A 12148-nucleotide genomic window follows, 5' to 3' on the forward strand; every position below is an offset into this window, starting at 1 on the left:
GGATGTTCTCCGGAGGGCGAAAAGTGGACCTAGGGGGAACCCGGAAGTTTGGGAATGGTGACTTTCGGTTTGTCTGTAGGGCTGATTTTCGACCTCCAGAGCCTTCAGGAGACTTCCCTGAAGGCTCTGGAGGGTGAAAAACGGTCCTATGGACAAACCAGAAGTCACTTCTGGTTTGATTGTAGGGCCAGTTTTTGCCCTCCAGAGCCTTCAAGGTAGTCTCCTGAAGGCCCCTGAAGGCTCCGAAGGTTGAAAATTGGCCCTACGGACAAACTGGAACTTCCTGGTTCCCCATAGGTCTATTTTTCACTATCTGGAACCTTCAGGGGCCTTTGGGAAGCTTCCCTGAAGGCTCCATAGGGCAGAAAACGGCCCTACGAGCAAACCGGAAGTAACTTCTGGTTTGTCCATAGGGCCGATTTTTTACCTCCGGAGCCTTCAGGGGCCTTCAGGAGGCTTCCCCGAAAGCTTTGGAGGGCAAAAAACAGTCCTACGAGCAAACCGGAAGTCCGTTCCCGAATTTCAAATTTGTCCGTAGGACCGGTTTTTCCCTGAAGCCTCCAGAGGACGAAAAACAGCCTCATTGCAATGCACACCTCAAAATAGCATTGTATTAGACCATCTTATAAGCAATAAATGTTGATGAGTACTTGCATTATTGTAATGCACCCTCAACAGAACTGGATGGAAAATGACTGCCATTTCTTACGTGGCAAGTCTCAACCCATGTAACTATGGTATCGCATTAAAATGTGAACTCATAGTCTTTTGCCTAGCAACTTCGGTCAATACATATGTAAATTTATTTTATTTATTTATTTCTTAGATTTTTAGACCGCCCCTCTCCCAGAAAGGGACTCGGGGCGGTGTACAGTCAATACAAATAAAATCAGTCATAATAATAAAATACATTTAAGATACATTTGTAGGGGGAGATAGGCTGTACTAAGAAATAAATATATTCTAATCCTAAAAACATCACAATTAAAACCCCAAACCCAATTAAAATAAAGTAAATCCCCGGGAGGTAAAACTAAGAAAGTGCCAGGCCAGCTGATTGAAATAGGTGAGTCTTTAACTTTTGCCGGAAGGAACGGAGGTCGGTGGTAGTTCGAATGTCTGGGGGGAGGTCATTCCAGAGGGTTGGGCCCATCACAGAGAAGGATCTACTCCTAGGTGTCGCCCGCTGGCATTGCCTAGCAGACGGCACCAGGAGGAGCCCCTCCCTGTGTGAGCGGATAGGTCGCAGGGACGTGTGTGGTAGGATGCGATCCTGCAGATAACTAGGTCCTATGCCATGGAGCGCTTTAAAGATGGTGATCAATACCTTGAAACGCACCCGAAAGGCCACAGGTAGCCAGTGCAGCTCGCGCAGGAGAGGTGTTACGTGGGAGTAACGTGTACTTCCCATAATAACCCGCGCGGCTGCGTTCTGAACTAGCTGCAGTCTCCGGATGTGTCCCAAGGGAAGCCCCATGTAGAGGGCATTGCAGTAGTCCAGGCGAGACGTCACCAGCGCATGAGTGACCGTGCGCAGGGCACTCCGGTCCAGTAGGGGGCGCAATTGGCGCACCAGGCGGACCTGGTGGAACGCCCCCCTTGCCACGGCTGCCACATGGTCCTCCATTGACAGCCGGGCATCGAGGAGGACGCCCAAATTGCGCGCCCGCTCCACGGGGGACAGTTGTTCGCCCCCTATGGCCAGCGATGGCCAGCGATGGAATAGTTACTCATCCTCCTAATCTCATTTCCGGGATGGACTGGGTAATTTTACAGTCCATTTTTAGTAGCAGGTAATTCTTATCTTTGCATAATCTGTATTTGTAGCTTGTAAAACTTACAGAAGACTCAAATGTGGTGTAGTGGTTTAAGACATCCCACCCAAAATTGGGAGACTTGAGTTCTAGTCCTCCCCGAGGCACAAAGCCTTTTAAACCAATCATTTCTCACCTCTAGGAAGAGATTCACCTCTGTAAATCATGTCATGTAGGTTAAACCTCTTTTTTTTTTAATTAAAGAGTAACTCTGAGAGTTCAGTTTCAGAAAAAACTGAAAAGAAAACAAGATTGTTGTCACATAGAAAAAAACTATTTTAGTCTCCTAAGAACTTAATTCAGATGATTGCTATGCAAAGGCCATAAGAGAAATAATACTTGGGGAATATTGACATAGCCTCCTGAATTCAGGGCCATTTCTAATCATTCTTAGCTATTGAATTCAAAAAGTAATTAATGTTGTGGCTTTGTATGAGCAAACCAGCATTTAAGTGTTAGCAAGTGCAGTATTTTCATTTTTCATTTTAGTTGTGGTCCAAGAACATTGTGAAGGGATTAGAATGATTTAAGTTTTCATTTAACTGAATGATTGAAAAGAGAAATGAAATACCTTTTTTCTTCTCTTACTTGTTTTGTAGACAAGAAAACCAAACCAAACCAGGAAGCAACGATGATTAATCTGGGAACCGAATTATAATGGTAAATATGCTCCTATTTTATGTAATTTTTCCATTTATAAGAATGTTTATCCTCTTAACTTATTATTGGAATAATCTTCTTATGCATCTGGGTTAATAAAGGATGGAAGAAAATCTGTTGAGCCAGAGGATTTTAAGAGCAGTGTATTACAGAAAAAAGGGATCATATTTTAAAAGCATTCTAATTAATCAGCTATTTGTGTCACATGTCCTCTTTACAATTTGCTTTTCACTTTTATATTTATTATGTACTTATTTGCACAGCTATATAAACTAGATTAACGTTCAACTAAGGTTAGATTTTTCAGGTCTGGCTGTTGGGATAGTATTCATCCATTTATTTATCCAAGTACTGGATTCCTACTGACATTTTTAAAGATAGAGAAAGAAAAGCACACTATAAAACTTTCTTCCAACAGAGAGCAATTCAATTAAATTTCTCTCTCTCAGTATAATATAATTCAGAAGTCAGGAGGAGCAAACTGCTGAGAGGGGATGTATGTTGCTTCTAAATAAGGTTAACTTAAAAGAATATTCGTTTTATATGCGAGGGAGGGAAGGAAATACCACTTCCTTAAAACCAAACATATAGGTTAGTTTTTAAATGTGTTGCCAGATTAATTGGAGAAACCCTTAATCTTGTAAAATATTTTTGTGTGCGTGTGTGTTACAAACAATGATGTAGATCTTAAAGTAATATGTTTTAAACTATAATGGAGAAGCGGAGATGAATCAGCAAGAATGAGCATGAATGGTATGAAAAATTCAGTATGCCTAAAAATAAACTAAGATGCGAATTCCTGTCCTGTAAGCCAATTATATGCAAATGTTCTCTTTCTGATCTCCCTTAGATAACTATGATATAGCACAATAGATGACATGGAGATCTTCCTATTTGGTCTAGTCAGGAGGACACTAGCTTGAAAGTGGTTAGCATAGAAGCTAAGAAGACAAAGGGGCAGAACCAGTGAATAGGTATCCTTCGCTTAACTATGTTACTTGGAACTGAAATTTCCATTACTAAGCAATTCAGTTGTTAAGTCACATGACCACATGGCTTAGTGGCAGCAATCCTGGCACAATCTGTTGCTGTTGTTAAGTGAGAATTGCAACTTATTAAGCAAGGGTCTCCTTGCAACTTGCTGCTGGGTTCCAACAAGGAAAGTCAGTGGTGAAGCCGGCTGGAAATCAAAACTTCTGGTGGGCTCACAAGCACTGAAACACGTGGCTGCCACTGGGTAGGACAGGATGTTTGGTTGACTAGAATGAGCGCGCAGGGCTAGGTTGGCTGCTACTGGGTGAGGGTGGGCATGAGAATGACTGGTGAGGCATAGTATGGGTGTGGCAGGGCCAAAGTGGTTGCTGCTAGGATACGTGTGACCAACATGGTTGCTGCTGGGGGGTGGGGGCGGCGGATGCAAGTGATTTATTGCAGTAACTTGTGGCCTTCCCTACCAGCTTCTCCGTTGACTTTGCTTGTCGGAAGCTGGCAGAGGAGGTCTCAAATGGTGATCATATGACAGGACGCTTCAGCTGTCATAAGTGAGGACTGGTAAATGTTTGCTGGTTGTTGAAGTGCCTGATTCTTGATCACATGACCATGGGAATGCTGTGACAGTCTTGTATAAGTACAAGGACTGGCCATAAAGTTACTTTTTCAGCACTGTTGTGCCTTTGACTGTTTGCTAAGCACTGCAGTCTTTAAGCGAGAACTATATTTAAAGAAGAAAGGATATGACTTTACTTAGTAAACCTTAATTGTTTGTGACTGGATGGACAGGTAGCCCAGATGCAACAGAGTCAAAAAGCCTATTTATCAAAAAGGAGCATCTGGACAAATATATTAACTTTTGTGTCTTTTTTTTTTTTTAAAAAAAAAACCTTCATTAATGATTTAACCGTTCATCAACCTGACCCCAGAAAAAAAGTTGCATAAAAGGGGACAAAAAAAGAACCAAATAGGACCACAATTTGGAAGTATATATAAATCTATCTAGAATCTGAAACAGAGCTTTAAAGTTGTAAATATTTAATTTCAGTATGCTCGCCAGAAGAGAAATTAAGTTATTGAGAACAACTACTTTGTTGATGTTGATGTGCCAATATGACATCCCTAATAAATGCATACTTTGAGGAAGATACTTGCCTCAGAGTTTTAATTCTGTTGGGGGTGTTACTTGCAATCCAGACATCTAAACTGAATAAAACAACCTTCGATGGAAGAAATTGTGAGGATTTTGCTGTTGTGCTAATAACTGTGTTATTCCCACAGTTTTAAAAACCATTAATCCCAAAGAATTCCTAGAATTCCCAATAAAATTTTATAATTTTTCAGTATAAAATCTAGCTACCAAGTCTACCTCCTCTAAGAATTAATATTTCTACATTGCAACATTTCACAAGACAAGGGATAAATGAAATAGTTGTCCAAAACGATTTAAGTAATTTTTTTCCACTTCATCAAGTACTTGCCATGAAAATGACAAAGTGAGTACTGCCACAAGTTATTCTAAAGTGTAATAATTTTATTAAAATTTTTCCAATACAAGGGTTATGATTAATATAGCATAATTTTAAAGGAATGCATTATTTTATAGTTTGTTCTTGATGATTCACTAAGATATTAGACTACATATTATATTATAAAGAGTTTGCAAGTGACTCACAGAATTCAGATCCAAGATCCCTTCTTATGTGATTTTTTAAAACTTTGAGGAGTATCTATTATATTTAATTTAAAAGTTCTATATAATATTTCAAGATTTTTTTAATTTTAAATAATTTACTGTAGACATGAAAAACTGTTCAACATTGTTACATATTCTGGATTGGGAGGCTTTTATAAGCGTAAGACCTAATTAAACTTCCCTTATTAAAACCAGGATGGAATATGTGACCAATCCTTCATCTTCTAGATATAGTAAAAAACAGGGGCTTGAGCAATAATCAAATGCTATTCCACAAATTCTCAATTTATCGATTATGTGTTCACTCTTACTAATTACAAGCACACACACACACACAAAAAAAAACTTGTTCAGACTTGCATAATCAAAAGTAGAAGTGTTATCAAAACTCAGTTGTGTTTTTTGGTGCACTGGTCAGTGGTTCTTATCTACAATTACTTGAAAGATTTAAGATGGTGGTTTTTAGCGAGATGGCTAAATTGCTTCCTTTGATCAGACAAAAGATAATACAGTATCTATGTTTATTGTTGACTAAAAACCCCTTATGGGCTTTTGGGCAAAATAGAAAAAAAACTTATAATTTATGTTTTGATGAGTAAACAGGATAGATTATAGAAAGAAGACAGTCTTTCTTTCTTTTTCCTCCTATTTCAAGTGAAAATATTCTTTGGCGTTTAAGCAATATTTAAACAATAGCAAATATCCAGTTTCCAGTGTCCCATGCTGTTAGATCTTAATTCATAATTGCCTCATTATGCATTTTAAACTCTAAAATCACACTTATATAAACCAAATATTGAGGGGAAAAATATGTTCTTTAAAAACAAGTCTTTTGTGCACTCTGTTGTAATATTTGTTGAGATTTGTTTTAGAATTGAATCTTACTTTGAATGACTTGACCCATCCATGTTGTTTTTTTAGCAATGTCATGGAACTTCTTATCATCTTTTAGCATGAAGGGCATCCACACCCACAGACACCCATACACAGACACCCATACACCCAAAACCAACCAACCAACCAATCAACCACAGAGTCAATTTTTCCAATATAACCTGCAGGAAGGTACTACCAAGGGCCATCCTTTGGTGTTAGATTCTGCCGCTTATCTGGAAAATAGTCTTGGGATAAGAAAAATATTAACAATAATGTAAATGGATATTTTTGGAGTGAGAAGGGATAAGAAACTGAAATACTGTATTTGTATTTTCTTTTATGGTATAAACGTTTAAAAGGCAATTCTTTATTGGCAGATTAAATTAAGTTGGAGCACATAAATGTGAAGTTATTTCGGAGTAGTTTCCTGAAATATTTGAATTTGTTGAACGTTAGTACTTCAATTTTTAAATGCTAAAATGGATAGCACATAATGATGGGCGAATCCTGCTTTTAGCCAGCAGAAACCATCTCACTTCCTAATCTCACTTAGAGAGGAAACTGCTAATTTTCCATTGACCTCAAGGCTTGAAGGTGAACAATACTTTTCAAAATTCAGTTTATTTTTCTTGCGATGCTTTTAATGCAGAAACTGGGCTTTCTTTCTCAACAGCCTAAATTTTTGTAAGGTGCTTTCCTCCTCCTCCTCCACCTCCATCCTTACGCTGGATTTAAGAATTTAGTTAAACATAATAACAAGTATTAATACTTAGAACGTTTAGTCCCTTCCTTTTTCCACATCATTTAGTTCAAGACTAAAATGCCATCATGCAGCATAAGTCTTGACATCAAATGTGATAAATGGGCCATATACGTAAACATACATTTACAACACTGCCTTCCTATTTTATTTCTCCATGCAACTATTTTGCTATGTAGTAGTATAAAACAAACTTCCTTCAAATACCTTATGTGTGGGAGCAAACAAATACACACACATGTGCATCTACTGTGCTACCAACATCATTATTATGGAATATAAGATTTTAAAAAAGTTATTTTATTCCTGAACCAAGGAACAAGATCTGATGCAATATAATATGTAGATCCACCTATATATAATAACAGATAATAATAATCAAAGGAAAAGTTGACTTGTTGAACTGTTGCCAGAAGGAAGTCGTATAATTTTTGCAATGTACTGAGTACTACTGGAGGTTGATTCATCCTTTCATCCTTTCAAGGTTGGTAAAATGAGAACCCAGATAGTTGGGGGCAATACCGCTTAGAGTAAAGCATTGTGAAGCGGTAAATAAGTCTTAAGAACTATTGCTATAAGAGATGTACCGTATTTTTCGGAGTATAAGATGCACCAAGGTTCTGAAGAGGCATATTAAAAAAAAGCAGGTAGGTAGGTAGAGGGATAGAGAGGGAGAGAAAGAGAGAGAAATCCAGTAGGTAGGTAGGTAGGTAGGTAGGTAGGTAGGTAGGTAGGTAGGTAGAGAGAGAGAGAGAGAGAGAGAGAGAGAGAGAGAGAGAAATACAATAGGTAGGTAGAGGGAGACAGAGAGAGTGTACGTAGGTAGGTAGATGTTTCCAGGTGTATTTATCCATGTGCTGGAGAAGGAAATCCCTGACAATCTGCAGCACTTAAGACTTTGTTTCTGCTGGCACAGCCGTTGATCAATCTAATTCTCATCAATCAGTTAAACAGCTTTCCAAAAGGGAAAAAAAAGTTTTTGCACTCTGCAAACCTCCCAAAACCGGCCTGTTTTTCACGAAAACGGGCCACCTTTTTTTTTTAAAAAAAGGCATGAATAGCTTGGGGGGGGGGCTTGCAGAGTGCTCGTGGGGGGATGGGGGACTGAAAAATGAGCAAAAAAGGTTCATTGTTTATGAAAATGGGCCCATTTTTCATCAAAGAAATTGCATGCATAGCCTTATGGAGGCTTATAGAATACTGCTGGCGGCGGGGGGGGGGGCAACGGCCCATTTTATGCTCATTTCTGCCCTCCCCTGCCCCCAGGAGCTCTCTGAAAGCCTCCATAAGGGTATGCACGGCCATTTTGGTGAAGGGGGCGGGGCTTCGGGAGGCAAAAAAAATCCTGTATTCGGTGTATAAGACGCACCCAGATTTTCAGCCTCTTTTTTGAGGAAAAAAGGGTGCGTCTTATACTCCGAAAAATATAGTAATGCCTAAGACTTCATATTCTACATACAGTATGTAACATTTGGTCCACTATGTAGCTTATGCCTCTTCATAGCAGCCTGTGCTCTTTTTCTTTGAAACAGCCATCTGTTTTCTCTGCTTGGAAGCTTGTCAAATTCTTTTAGCATAGCTGTGTAAGGTTGGTCTTGTTACATCCTGGGGCCTTGGAACTCAATGGATCAAAGAACGTACTTGTTTGGCTTATAAACAAAGACATTGTAATCAAGAAAAATTTAACTTCAATAAGCAGATTTTGCTTTTTCTCCATGGTTTATTCATTGTGGGTCTTTTTGCTTAAAGCAGGGTGTATCAATACAGCATTTTATACCCTGATTTTTTTTCTTTATTCCAATTACAATTATACAAATGTGTTGTGACAATTTGTACTTAGGGTATTTTAAGAAAGTGTAATGAAGCTTGATCTGTATCCGCTTATTGACAGGGGCGTCAGATTGATTACAGTAATTGATATTTGATGTAAGTGTAATTTTTAGATTTAGATCGTTTGCCTGCATCATCAAACTATTTAGACAAATACAGGTGTGCAGAAATACCACATTGTTAGTTCCACACCAGTGTTGTACTGAGGGCAGAGATATTTGCAATGATGCCCAGAAGTAGAATTGGATCCAGACAGAATGTAGAATACTATAGTACACTGAGTGCCTAAAAGGGAGCCCACATGTGCGCCCATCAGGGCCACAATCTGGAAGAGGAGCTGTTCAGGGAGCAAGTGCACACCAGAAAAGAAAATTCCAGTTTCTGGCGCATGCATGCGCGCTGTCCAGCTAGTCTTCTGGTTACTGGCACACATGTGCACAAGACAATCTGGCATGCATGCTCATGCTAGAAAACAGAAGACCAACTCTTCCAGTTTCTGGCACTGCCGCATGCACAAAGGCCAGCTGATTGTCGCGTATGCATGCGCGCCAAAAGCTCAGAAGAGGAACAGGCAACACTGCGGGTGCCAGGTGACATGGCTCTCTGTGCGCCACTTTGGGCATGCGTACCATACATAGGTTTGCCATCACGGCTATAGTATAAAGCTAAAATTCCTGTTTTATACAAAACAACGCCTAAAAATAACCGAGGAATTTGAGACTATATTTGTAAGCAAGGGCTTCCTATACTTGCAGTTAAAAGACTTAGTCCTGATAGGAAGCATCTTGAAGGCATGACATTGTGAAATTGAGAGAATGGGTGAGTTATCACTTTAAGGAGCAATTAAGTAAGAAATTAAACAATTATGTAAGAAATTGAAAAAAATAAGTTTGTAAACTGCTGAATTAAGCAGCAGTACTACTTAGGATTTCTGGCTTCTCACAATATTCTAAGTCTTAATTGAATTATTTTTGTGCTAATATGTGAACCTACCCATTATGGCTTAACATTGTTTGGCAGCTTGTTTAACAAACCAGGGCTAGATTTGCCTGATTTAACATATGTGAATTGATTTCCTTCTCTTCCATTACCTACCCCGTCCCATATATTCACACCAGACATAAAGTCAAATTACATGTACAAGTGGAGTTTATTGTTCCATCAAGCCTCTCTTCGTTAAGCAGAAAAAATATCGGTATAGATAGAGGGATTTAGGTAAATCCTTTCGGGCTTGTGCCGAGTGATTGATTGATCAGTGTTATCAATTTGGTATTAAGTGTTAGTCACCTCATGGATAGATTTTCTCCCGTGGTTTGTCTTCTGTTTGACCTTTTGAGTCTCTTGGTAGTGTATTCATTGCTGCCATAATTAAACCCATCCATCTTGTTGATGCCATCCTCTCTCCTTTTCCCTTCAACTTTTCCAAGTATCATAAGCATCTAAGGAACAGGGTCCGCACATGACCAAAATATGATAGACAGAGCCTGGTCATTATGGTAGTGCTTTGGAGGAAAACGTGGGCTTGTTTTGTGATATCCTGAAAAGTCTTCAACCCAAATTGAAATTCATCAAAGTCTTATTATTTATTGCTTCTGGCAGATAGTGCTGTAGGGAAAATTATTGCCGTGACAATTATAATTTTTGTTGGTGTAGACCAGGGGTAGTCAATCTTTTTATACCTACCGCCCACTTTTGTATCTCTGTTAGTAGTAAAATTTTCTAACCACCCACCAGTTCCACAGTAATGGTGATTTATAAAGTAGGGAAGTAACTTTACTTTATAAAATTTATAAAGCAGAGTTACAGCAAACCCCTACCGCCCACATGAAAGCTGGAATGCCCACTAGTGGGCAGTAGGGGCCAGGTGGACTACCACTGGTGTAGACCAACACATGTATTAGGTCATTTCAAATTTATATTACTCTATGCTATCTTAAGAGGGACCCAGTGGCTCAGTGGCTAAAATGCTGAGCTTGTTGTTCAGAAAGGTCGGCAGTTTGGCGGTTTGAATCCCTAGCGCCGCATACCGGAGTGAGCTCCTGTTATTTGTCTCAGCTTCTGATTTTTTAGATTTTTGTAAATAAAAGCATCGATTTTTATCCACCCTGATCCTTACTGCTTACATTATATGATGTTTGGTTTACTTACCTTTTTAAATTTTTCTTGTCATAACTAAGAAACTGAGTGGATTGCTGTAAAAAAACATTCTTTTTTGTTTATTTTGCTATCACAAACTGAAATAGATGTAAAGCTTTGCCAATCCAATAACTTTTCAGTTGATAAAATATCAAATTCATATTTTTAATTAAAATAGCAAATGATTCTACAGTATTTTTCCATAGGCTCTCATTAATGGGAGAATTACTGAAATGAATAGTTTTTTGAGCAACTGTATTATAGCTATCTAAACTCAACTCTAGTTTCTCCCAAGTCCAATAATTCAAAGAATTACCTGTCTCTAAATTGGAATAAAGTTAATAGTATTAGTAGTTAAATATACTTATTCTACAAAGGAAATTAATTACAATTTTCTTTTGATTTGCATCATATTCTTTTGTTTTTGCTGTTCTTGTTTGGAGCCTTATATAAAGGTTCTTTCAATTTGCAGTGGATTGAATCTTCCTTTTTTTTTAACTCTTTGAGTTTGAGTTTGTGGGTTAAATGTTCTGCGTGTCTGTTCACTATTTACTATTTACTGTTCACTTTTAATGTCTTTGCTATTCTTTGCTAGACCATAAAAGTATATGACTTATCTATATATCTTATCTTATCTTATTTATATATGATTTACATATATACATTTTTACAGCTTCTATCTAGATAAGAAAGAATAAAAGTCCATACAGGAAGTCCTTGACTTATGACCAGTCTTTTAGCAAACTTTCAAAGCTACAATGGACCTTCCCAGGGTGATTTATAATCCAGAATAGAAATTCCAATGGCTGCCCCTCCCCAATCCCATGATCTCATTTTGGGTGTTTGGCAATTGGCCCAACATCTACAGCTGCTTGCATGAAATATGTGATTCTGTATTTATGACCTTTTTGCTGGAAACCAACATTTACTTCCACTTTCTGGCAAACGATATCCATTGATTTGCTTAATGACTGCAGCATTTGCGTAACAAAATCCTCAAAAAAACATTGTAAAATCAGGTGTGGTCAGCACAACTAAAAATGATAATATTAGGCTCAATTACACTTGTAGCTTAACAGCTGCGGTGATTCACAACTATGAAGGGTGTGATAACTTGATTATCTTGATTATTGGAAATTTTGTGCTTAATTGTGGTCATAAGTTGAGGTTTACTTGTATTAACTTACTTGAAACTGCTATTTAGAAGAAAATATATGGGGGAAAAAAGTCTTGGACAACCCAACCTATTAGTTAGATTGTTATTCATCATACTGGAATAATCAAGGTTCCTTGTGTCAGCGTCTTACAGCCTCGTAGCTTTATTAAATCAGGAATTCAAAGTTACTATGTCTTGCTTAAAGGAACAATTCTTTTTCTATTACTTAT

At 38.2% G+C, this 12148-nt stretch overlaps 1 protein-coding gene across 4 annotated transcripts in view; it reads left to right on the forward strand.

Moving 5' to 3' along the window:
- The window catches only part of SGMS1 (sphingomyelin synthase 1), a 101792-nt gene that overhangs the window by 37623 nt on the left and 52021 nt on the right, over nt 1-12148 (forward strand). For 2 of the 4 annotated variants that reach the window (XM_081955697.1, XM_081955698.1), the window contains one exon: nt 2414-2474. The exons of 1 other annotated variant lie outside the window; for it this stretch is intronic. The gene's annotated coding sequence lies outside the window, so the exon portion shown is untranslated. Of the gene's footprint in view, nt 1-2413; nt 2475-6413; nt 6481-6589; nt 6631-12148 lie in introns of all 4 variants that reach the window. One more of the 4 variants, XM_081955701.1, reaches the window with a different exon arrangement.

The sequence above is a fragment of the Natrix helvetica genome (assembly GCF_964273705.1).
Source record: "Natrix helvetica genome assembly, chromosome: 5".
NCBI lineage: Eukaryota > Metazoa > Chordata > Lepidosauria > Squamata > Natricidae > Natrix > Natrix helvetica.